Source organism: Daktulosphaira vitifoliae, unplaced genomic scaffold, assembly GCF_025091365.1.
Source record: "Daktulosphaira vitifoliae isolate Bord-2020 unplaced genomic scaffold, ASM2509136v1 Scaffold_5, whole genome shotgun sequence".
Lineage (NCBI taxonomy): Eukaryota > Metazoa > Arthropoda > Insecta > Hemiptera > Phylloxeridae > Daktulosphaira > Daktulosphaira vitifoliae.
In genome coordinates, this window is record NW_026099576.1 from 1167690 (window position 1) to 1180016 (window position 12327).

Sequence of the window (12327 nt, forward strand, 5' to 3'; positions counted from 1 at the left end):
CAGCAATGAATGCCAAGGAGAAATTTATTTTGCTAACAAGAAGTTCACGCGAACAGCTCAAAACCGAAGTGGCAAGATCACTGTCAACGGAGGAAATGTTACTTGTACTTGTTGCGGTAAGAAGAATCATGTTTTTAATAATTGTTATTTTAAAGACCGTAATTGTAATATTTGTCATAAAAAAGGACATTTAAAGAGTGTTTGTTATTTTAAAGATAAAACTGACAAAAGTCGACCAAAGTCTTCACATTATTCTAAAGTTAAAAGTAAAAATTATGGTAATAATTATATTGGTACAATGGATAGAAAAGTTTCTGACAATGAAGTCAATGAATCTAATAATATTTTAGATAATGATAACTTAAATATTGATACATTATTTCAAATTGAACAGATAGGCTCAAAGAATGAAAATTTATATATTATGGTACAGATTGAAAATAAAATGGTAAAAATGCAATTAGATACAGGATCGGCTATTTCAGCAATTTCTTTTTCTGAATATAGAAATAATTTTAAATATTTACCCTTAGTTGATACTAAGATCAATTTAAAAAGCTATTCTGGTGAATATATTGTACCAGTTGGAGTAATCAAGGTGAAGGTTAAATTTCATGAGAAAAATTTCAGTTTACCATTGTATATTATTGAAAACGGCGGACCGCCTCTTCTAGGAAATAAATGGATTAAAGTTTTAGGTATTAAAATAAATATTAACCATGAAATAAATAGTATTACTGAAAATTTTACATGTAATGTAAAAGAATTAATAAGTAGTTTTCCAGATGTTTTTACAGATAAATTAGATACTTATAATAAAAATAAATGTAAATTATTTTTAAAAGATAATTTTAAACCAATTTTTTTAAAACCCAGACCTTTTAGCATTAAAGACCAAGTAGGATTTGAATTAGATAGGTTAGTTCAAGAAGGTATTTTAACACCTGTTGAGACTGGTGACTATGGAACTCCAATAGTTCCAGTATCAAAGACTAATGGTACTATTCGCATTTGTGTTGACTATAAAGTCACAATTAATCCTTATTTGAAGGTAGATAGGTACCCATTACCTCGAATAGAATATTTATTTTCAAACATTAGTGGTAATATGTTATGGTCAAAAATTGATTTATCACAAGCATATACACAGTTATAAGTTGAAAAAAATTCAAAAGAAATTTTAACATTATCTACTCATAAAGGCTTATATGTACCCAATAGGTTAATGTATGATGTTTCCTCTGCGCCTGGTATGTTCCAAAGAGAGATGGAAAATGTTTTTAGGAAAATAAAAAATGTTGTGTGTTTTCTAGATGATATTTTAGTTTATAGCAATAGTGTTACATCACATATGGACAAATTAAAGGAAGTTTTTAATAAATTAAAAGAGTGTGGTCTAACGGTGAGAAAAGAAAAGTGTTTTTTTTTTTCAGGATGAAATACATTATTTAGGATATAAAAATAAAGAGGGACTGAGTACTAGTGAGGCTAAAATTAAAGCAATTGTTGAAGCACCAATTCCAACTAATATTACTCAGGTAAAATCATTTCTTGGTATGGTTAATTATTATATTAAATTTATTAAAAATAGTACTGATATATTATTTCCACTGTATCAATTATTAAAAAAGGCTAATTTGTTTGTGTGGAATAAAAAGTGTGATGATGCTTTTAAGGAAATAAAAAACTTTTTAACTTCTGCTCCTATTTTAATGCATTTCAATCCCAATTATAAGATTAGTTTAGCATGTGATGCTAGTTCCTATGGTGTAGGTGGTGTAATTTTACATATTTTACCTAATAATGAAGAGAGACCTATAGCATATACCTCTAGAACTTTAAATGTTGCTGAACTGTGACACGGCCCGCGTCGCTTCGTTATACACGATGCCCCGCGACTCGTGCCACCTTTATCAGCCGTCGCCCTACTATGAGTATTTGACTGACCAACACCGCGTGTTATACGCTACGGTGCAAAGTCCAGCAAATGCCGCACGGCCGACGACGACCCGCCGCAAATGGTGCGAGAGTCTTCCTCCCGTTGTGAAAGCGACAACGTCGACAGCCGAACCGCACCCGCGCACCGTCGCCTACAACGCTGCTAACCATTTTGCCGTCCAAGGATTACGCCGAACATCGCGTCGTCGACGCCAGCGAAAGTGCCGCGATATTATGCGAAGATTATTATTACTGTGTTTATCTTTTCGGTTTGTTTTATTTTTGTTAACATAATCTGTTGTCGCTCATTTAATAAACGGCCCACGGGTCTCTACCCTCAAAACCAGTGTCGACCACATTTTTGCGACGCAAGTCGTGTCAACTGGCTCCCCGGTAAGGATCTCAACCGGTCTTAAATTGGATTAAGGTAAGAAAACCAGTTGCTGACTTCATTTTTATTTTTCAAATAAGACAGCTAGGTTTCCTTTACATTCACTTTTCTCCAAATTATTTCAATCACACAGTTCACTGGTGACAGCAGTGGATTTCCCACCCGGTTATTTAGATACTATCTACCTCGCGAATAGTAGATTTCCACCTTCGGTGTATTTTTAAACACGGTAAAAGTGGATTTCTGGCGATTTTGTATTTATACACACACGCGCACTGACGACCTTGAGTCGCACAACGCCGCGAACACAACCATTTCAGTGTTTCGATAAAACCGCTAGGCAGGTAGGGTGATCATACACATTATCATACCACAGCGATCGTTACATTTGACAACCGGGTCCCATAAAACCGTTTGTATTATTAATTGTGTCGTCACGATCATAAAGATTACGATTACCATCATTGCAATCACATTCCCAGGTACAATTCACTGTCATAGTGCTTTATTAGTACACTATCTAGCAATAACAATAATAATACAAACGGCCAGCATTGTTAACGTTCATACGCGAACGCAAAGCGCGTATTCTCGCGATTGTTGATATCGTATTTCCGAATAACAAAAACAAACTACCACTTGTACTTTTCATTTTTGGTTAATTCGATTAAAATACGGTCAATAACGTACACTATGACTGGAAAAGCACCGACAGTTAAGCTGGCCCACAATCACAATCACATTCAAATCTAAATTGCAATTTAACAACGCGCAGCGCGAACAACCAGTTCGTTCGTCGCCGATAGCAAAATCGAGCGCGTAGTTCTCGGCCAAAATGACGAAATTTTTAACGACCTTCCACTTCACCTCGCCCATTCACCGGGCCCTCAACCTCGACTACAGCCCCTCGCTCGTAACGCAGGACAAGCTGTAGCCCCTTTAAATTCACTCACCGCACCCCCCACCCACAGTGAGGGGCACAATGCGGTCCTCAAGGTCTTTAAAAAAATCAATCATACGGCCGAGAAAACAAATGTCCCCGTGTTATACGACTATAGCGCGAGTCGGGCCAACGACATGTTGGCCACCGTGGGGGAGGGGATACCAGCCGGACGGCCTACCCGCTTATGGCGATTGACACCGCCGGCGGACAAACCGTTCAGACGCTCCCCGTTCGAACCGTAAACCACCCGAGTTTTGCCAAACAAACACGCCCGCGTAAAATTACAACTCCCGCTGTGGAACTTGAATTTTACAACGGTTTTGTGACGGCATTGCTTGACTCACAAGCGCAAAAGTCATATACCACCCGAGTTTTGCAAACAAACACAATTCCGCTCAAAACAATATCGAACTAATCAGCGCGCCGACTAAATCGCACGGTCAATCATCGTCGGTAACAAAAACGGATGCGCTTTCTTCGATCAAAATGACACTATTTTAAATAATCTTACTATCAACCACAGTACTTTCACAAAAACTTCACCAACACCCCTACAGCCCCACTGTCATTATAGTGGGCACGCTGTAGCACCACACTTCACCACCACCACACCCCTCATCCACAATGAGGACCATAAGATTATTCAAAATACTTGTCACACGTTCGTAGACGTAATAGGTAACGACTATAGCGCGAGTCGGGCCAACGATATGTTGACCACCGTGGGGGAGGGGAATACGGCAGGAACGGCCTACCCGCTTATGGCAATTAATACTGCCGGCGAACAAACCGTTTCAACGCTCCCCGTTCGAACCGCTAACCACCTGAGTATTGCCGCACAAACACGCCCGCGTAAAATTACTACTCCCGCTGTGGAGCTGGAATTTGACAACGGCTTTGTGACGGCCTTACTTGACTCTCGAGCGCAAAAATCGTATACCACTCGAGCAACAGCTCACAAATTTGGAATTGTGCACAACGGACAAACACCCCCAGTTAGGTTAGCTGACGGCCACACAACAGACACGGCCGGCACAGCTACCTTTATAACAAAAATTGCGGATCTACAAGTAAAGTTCACAGCTGTTATCATAGAGAATCTGTATTGTGACGTACTTCTGGGACACGACTTTCTAACAGAACAGGAAGTCTCCTGGGACTACGCTGCAGGTACAATTCACTTGGGCGCGACGCGACGCACTACAGCTTATTGGAAAGCGAGTACTCGACACACGCTACCCGATGTAGATCTATCAACACTAGTTATAGCAGGCGACCCACACACGCGCGAACAATCATCACAGATAGTGAAAAACTGCGCTACGTTTTAATGACACAGTGGGACGCACAACGCTTATTGAATACACATCACTCACTTTACTAGTGCCAGCCCGAGAATAGAGGCTGACATCACCACCCTTAGCACCAAACATGGAGGAGACATCGTTTTTAACAACAAAGTAGCGGCAACAACAATAACAGCAGAAACAACACAGTAGCGTCAACAACAATAACGGCAGCAACAACACAGTAGCGGCAATAACAAAAACGGTAGCAACAGCACAGCAGCAGCAACAATACAGTACCGGTAGCAACATCCAAATTAGCAGCGGTGAAACAGCGACCAGCGGAGAAACCCATGGAAATGGAATACACGCACTCACCCCTTAGATCACCCACAGACAACGTGAGTTTGGCGGCATTCACTGCTATACGCGATTGCCTTCCCGGCCGTCATTAAGTAGACCGGCGGCTTGGCGGGGGGGTATTTGACACGGCCCGCGTCGCTTCGTTATACACGATGCCCCGCGACTCGTGCCACCTTTATCAGCCGTCGCCCTACTATGAGTATTTGACTGACCAACACCGCGTGTTATACGCTACGGTGCAAAGTCCAGCAAATGCCGCACGGCCGACGACGACCCGCCGCAAATGGTGCGAGAGTCTTCCTCCCGTTGTGAAAGCGACAACGTCGACAGCCGAACCGCACCCGCGCACCGTCGCCTACAACGCTGCTAACCATTTTGCCGTCCAAGGATTACGCCGAACATCGCGTCGTCGACGCCAGCGAAAGTGCCGCGATATTATGCGAAGATTATTATTACTGTGTTTATCTTTTCGGTTTGTTTTATTTTTGTTAACATAATCTGTTGTCGCTCATTTAATAAACGGCCCACGGGTCTCTACCCTCAAAACCAGTGTCGACCACATTTTTGCGACGCAAGTCGTGTCAACTGAAATACTCTCAAATTGATAAGGAAGCGTTAGCTATTGTTTTTTGTGTAAAAAAATTTCATCAATATTTGTTTGGTAGACATTTTATTTTAAAAAGTGACAATAAACCTCTTACTCATATTTTTCATAAAAACAAAGGTCTACCACAAGTGNTTTTCATGAAAACAAATGTCTACCACAAGTGGCTGCGAATAGACTACAAAGGTATGCCTTATTTTTAGCAAATTATAATTATAGTATTAAGTATGTTAAATCAACAGAAAATTCAAGTGCGGATGCTTTATCTAGATTAGCTATTAAGAATACAAATCATAATGAAATTGATACCCCAACTATTCACTTTATCAATAGTTATTTTCAAGGTATAAACAAGGTCTTAATTCAAAAAGAAACTGAATCTGATGAAATTTTAAAAGAAATTAAGCAATATGTTTTAATGGGTTGGCCAAAAAATAAAATCAAAGAGGAACTGGTTAGGCCATACTACTTACAAAAAAATGAATTAACCATTGTTGAAAACTGTATTTTTCTTGGACATAAATTGGTTGTGCCAAAAAGCTTACAACAAATTTTTTTGAGGGAACTTCATAGTACTCATTTTGGTATTGTTAAACTTAAAATAATGGCTAGGAATTATTTTTGGTGGCCACAATTAAATAAAAACATTGAGGAATTAATAGTTTCTTGTAATACGTGTAGTAAATTTAGGAAAGAGCCGGGCAAGTCCCCTTTGCAAGTGTGGGAGTATCCTAGCGNAGAGCCGGGCAAGTCCCCTTTGCAAGTGTGGGAGTATCTTAGCGCTCCAGGTGAAAGGGTACATGCTGATTTTTTAGAATTAAATAAAATTATGTTTATTCTAATAATTGATCAATATTCGAAATGGCCAGAAGTCATAAAAATGTCATCTACTACTTCTTCTCATACAATAAATATTTTAAGGGAATATTTCGCTCGTTATGGTATTAGTAAAACCTTTAACTCTTTATTATGATCAAAAGGCCCGAACGCCATAATTATATAATAAAAATTGATCACTTAGTCACTGATAATGGGCCACAATGGACCTCAGATGAATTTCAGACATTCATTATGAATAATTCTATTAAACAGATATTGACTCCTCCTTATCACTCGCAGAGTAACGGGGCAGCGGAAAATATGGTTGGTATTTTCAAGGACAAAATAAAAAAAATTTTAGATAATGAATATAATGTCATACAGGCATCATGTAAATTTTTATTAGATTACAGAAACACTATTCATTGTAACACTGGCAAAAGTCGAGCTGAATTACACTTAAATAGAAAATTAAATAATAAATTTGATCTAATTTTAAATCAATTCAATAATAAGACAAAAATGATTATTCAGGAAAACGTGAAAGATAAGGTCAGACTAAATCAAGAATATCAGAAAAACAATTATAAAGGTAATAGAAAAACAAATTTTGAAATAGGAGATAGGGTATTACCTAGAAATTATGGTAAAGGACAGAAATGGTTGGAAGGAAAAATAAAAAATAAATTAAGAAAAGTTATTTTTCTAGTGGATACGAAAATTGGTAAAATGAAAAGACACGTGGATCAATTACTTAAACAAAAAAGTGAGATGAGGGAGGAAAAGGTAAAGGAAACTGATAATTTAGGAAGTGAAAAAGAAAGTAAACTAAGAAGATCAAAAAGAACTATAAAAAAACCCATAAAATTGTTAATGGCATATATATTGTATTTCTTATTTGTTGTATTGTTAACTTATTAAATTTTGTTAAATTTCATAAGTGTTGTTAGTTTCATAAATATTGTATTTTTTTTGTTGTACTGTTAAGTTTATAAGTATTGATCTTAAAGGATATATATTTTTAATTTTAGTGGGGAAGGATGTGATGTTTTATGTTGGTATCACTACTAATTGAATGATACGTTGTAATACCTGTAATTGTTGATAAGAGAGAGAATTGAATGTTCGAGTATTCTAACGTGTGTATCATGCCATAATAAAGAAATGTTAATAATTAAATAATGTGTTAATTTGTGTTTACTAATAATAAATAATAGTATAATAAAGAACACAAGTAGTATAGAAATAGCGGGTACGGGCTCTCAAAGGTGCCGACAATGACGTCATCTATTGTTCTTAGAACAATGGGGCGCTATTGTTCTCGGAAAACAATAGGTGCGCTACGGGCTCTCAAAGGTGCCGACAATGACGTCATCTATTGTTCTTAGAACAATGGGGCGCTATTGTTCTCGGAAAACAATAGGTGCGCTACGGGCTCTCAAAGGTGCCGACAATGACGTCATCTATTGTTCTTAGAACAATGGGGCGCTATTGTTCTCGGAAAACAATAGGTGCGCTACGGGCTCTCAAAGGTGCCGACAATGACGTCATCTATTGTTCTTAGAACAATGGGGCGCTATTGTTCTCGGAAAACAATAGGTGCGCTACGGGCTCTCAAAGGTGCCGACAATGACGTCATCTATTGTTCTTAGAACAATGGGGCGCTATTGTTCTCGGAAAACAATAGGTGCGCTACTGGCTCTCAAAGGTGCCGACAAATGACGTCATCTATTGTTCTCGGGATAACAATGGGTGTACAGGTGTGCGGCGGTACGGGCTCTCAAAGGTGCCGACTAATTACGTTATCTATTGTCCCCGGGGTACAATGGGTGCACAGGTGAGATGCATTCCGTCATGGTGACGTCACACCTGACCTACCGTAACCCCCCTCCCTGGCACCGGCGCCCGTGGGGACTGCATCCAGGTGCAGCTCGTGACGTCATCCCCCTGGTTGACGACATCACATCATTGACCAAAGGGGTAAGCCGCTGTGACGTCATACCTTAACTTTGATATTAGGGTAAGCCCTATGGTGGCCGGCCCTAGCCGACGTCAGACTTCAACACTGACCAAAGGGGTAAGCCGCTGTGACGTCATACCTGAACCTACTACATTTAACTCGTTACACAATTCCAACTATATAATATATATGTTAGTTGGGTCGGTCAAAAAAAAAAAAGTTCATTTTCCAGAGTACCTACACGCTAACGGTTCAACGTACGTAAAGTACGCGCCGAGTCCGCGCGTATGATATGTCACAACCCTATATACAGCCGTGCCAATTCACCCCGTTTTCGTTTAAGTTTAAGTCGATGTTTCGTAAATGATGAATACCCCTTCCATGTGGTTCCGCTACACATTCCAGACATTCCGACAGTCGTTGTGTTTGATAAAAAAACCACTGAACACGTGCATAACGGGTAGGCGCAATATCAGATACAGCATTACCACAAGGTCGTTTGTTGTTTACAACATCGACCCTGTGTGTGTACTATGACAAATATTTTTTACGTTAAAATATAACTACAATGCATCCGTAGTTGCTGCTGTAGCTGCCGCTGCCGCTGCCACCGCATCAGCTGTATCTGCAGCAGCAGTAGCCGCAACCACATGTATAAGTCGTGTTTAGCCGAAGGACTTATCCCGTTACATAATTTTTACGTCATCGGGTTGCAACTCGATTTGTACGGGCGAATACTTCATGTCTATTATAAACTGTTAGGACCAGCCGTCCAGCTATATCGTTTGATAGTGTTCAACGGTTTGTATAAACGGAGTGTGACATGAACTTATTAAATTAAAATTATTAAAAATTAAATATATACATATATTTTTAGTATAAATGTATATGCCATTTTATTGTAATAAGTAAAGGAGGTAGTGAGGTGATTATGGAAAACAATATCTAGAAAACCAGAAAAGTTATTAACTTAGTAGGTAACATTGACGGTTAACTCAAATACAGAAATGTATCGTAATATACTCAGCACTATCATAATATGAAATAACAGTGGGCTGTTCTGTTTGTGTCCAAAGCAATGGTCGTTCATTTAAGATTATAAATAATTTTATTTATAAATTATATTCATAAGCTTAGAATAACATGATTGATTTTCTTTAAGATATTCATAAACTATACTTGTCAGCTCTTTTTACTATTATCTTAATAATAAAACACAATATGTAAAACACACAATGTGATAAAAACAAACTATTTTAACGTCATATAAAATATCAAAGTGATTTGTATATTAATTTATATTGTACATATTTATAATATGTAATATACAAAATGTATATGTTAAAAGTATTTAACAAGTAGTTAAATTTATGTATAGTATAAAAAAATTGCTTATTAGTAAACCGAATAGTAATTAATACACACACGAATTTCAGAAAAAATTTTATATTTAGCATATTTAATATCATTAAATAAAGAAGGTAGTCATTATTGTTAATAATTTGTTTGTATAATAAATTTTGAAAAATTGAAAAAATATGAAAATAGAAAATTAGTAGTAAAATGTTTGGAAAAATTACATTATTGATGAGACTAATGATTATAAAAGAAAATAAAAAAAAAAAATTATGAATGCTTAAAAATTATAAATGAAAATTATTGTCTCAGAACTATAGACATAATATCTTATGAGGAAAAGTATTAATATATGAATTTTAGAGAAAAAAATTAATCAGTTAGTAAGTTATGAATTGAATACTATTAATAGATGAATAGACTTAAAATAAATTTATATATATATATATAAATTAAAGGAAAAAAGTGTGATTGGTTAAATTGTATTTATATTTTGTAAAAATTATCTTTTGTCTCTCCGGGAGCCAAAGGATACCAATATGAAATGAATTCAAATTCTTTCGGGTTAAAAAGTTTTTTTTTACATGATTAATGCACTCTGTGAAAGTTGTGCATAGATCAAAAGATATAAATTTATAAGTTAAAGAACTATCAATAATGATGAGGTCATATTCACGAATAACATTGTTATAATCTGTTTCTTTATTATATACATATTCATTTTGACTATTAATTATTTCTAAGCTAGTCTGATAAGTGAATGCCCAAGGATCTTTAGAGGAAGTTTCCTTTTTGTCTGAAAACAGATTATACTTATTTAATGTACTTAAATCCGAAAAATCGAAGTTTACTTCTTTAATAAGTATTAAAAAAATTAAATGATGCCAATAATTATTTTTAGGGATTCGAAATTTTTTGCGAGTATCAATCTTTTTAGTTATACTTTTGCTAATAAGACCGTTTTCCCATTCTATGTGGCCATAATCGGATGGTATATTTGGTCTGAATATTGCATTATAACATTTTCGCATGTCATATTCTACATCATATTGTGCATTGTCAACTATTTTCAATGAGAGGAATGCTAAAGGTTTGTTTTTAAAATAATCTTTCATAACGCTACGCCAAACGGAAATGTGCCTAGTGATGTGGTAATTGTATACAAATGTTTTTCTATAGTTCTCCCTAACTTCACACTCAGAGCATAATTTTTCTGTGGTACTCTCCCATGAGATTTTTTTGTGAAATAATTTTTTTGTTGAGAATGTTTTATGACAAGGTAGGTTCATTCTATAATAAATTTATGTAATAAAATTGTTTAATACTCAAGTTATGTATGATTAATAATTGTATATATGTTTTAAAATTATATACATATATATAATACACTATTGTTGCGACACTATGATCAAGCTGATAAATAGTTGAAAATTTAAGAAAAAATTATTGGGAGAAAAAAAAAACTAATAAACTAATAATTGTTGAATTAATAGTGTTTTGTAAGAAATTGTAATGAGTATGAACTATTTAATTATATAGAGGATGCTTGTTTTTTTGTAAATAAACAAGTGATAAAGAAGCAAATGAAAGAATGTAAACATTAATAGGTATATATATATATATATATATATATAAATTCATAGTAATGAATGTGGAATATAATATCTGTATTATTTGTTGAATTCTGAAGCATTTTTAAGTGATTTGAAAGTCATGGGTTTGGATCTTTCAAAGTCCCTCATTTTACAAATTAAGCATAACCGAACTAAAATACATCTTTTTTTTTAATTATGATAATAATAATACAATTATTATATCTTGTTATGTAATGCTCGTGACAAGAAGGATCTATTCTAAATCGTCAATTTTAACACAAAATTGCATATTATGTGAATTGTAAATTATTATATATATAATAAATTTTTAATTTAATTTATAATACATTTGTATTTGTATGTGAAGAAAATTCTATAGATTTGTTTGAAATTTTACTGAAATATTGGCAATGCAGATGAAAATGTGAAAGAAAAATTAACTTAATAACAAAGTTCTGTGTTTTTGATGAATAATTTGTGTTAATTGTGTAATATGATAATTTGATCATAATTATTTTTTTGAATTTTTTGTACTTTTTGTATAATTAAAGGTATTTTGTTTCTCACTTCTTGTAGATTTTTTAATGATTTCATTATATCATAAGTAATATTGTTCGGTAATATTTTATTATCTATCGGAAAATGAGGTTCAAAACCATGCATTAAATAAAACGGACTGTAACCAGTACTCGTTTGCGGATTTGAATTATAAGCTAATGTTATATATTGTAAATAATATGACCACCTTGATTGTTCATTATTTTCTATGTAATTTCTTAATGATGCACAAATTACAACATTTATTTTTTCTACTAGACCTTTAGTCTAGAGAGAGTATGCAGTAGAGAACCCCTGTTTAATATCTAAGTTTTAGCAAACTTCCTGAACTAATTTGTTTTTAAAATGTATGCCCCTATCTGATGTGAATTGCTGAAAGCAACCCTATTGAGAGACTATTTCAATAAAAATTTAACAGTTTATTCAGCAGTATCAGATTCTACAGCTTTAGTGAAAACATACTTGGTATTATAACAAGTATCTACTACTAAAATGTATTTCTTCTTATTGCTAG

The 12327-nt window shown here is 35.2% G+C and overlaps 1 pseudogene; it reads left to right on the forward strand.

The window, feature by feature from the left end:
* Positions 1–12327, forward strand: part of LOC126908358 (uncharacterized) — a 13812-nt pseudogene extending 1485 nt beyond the window's left edge.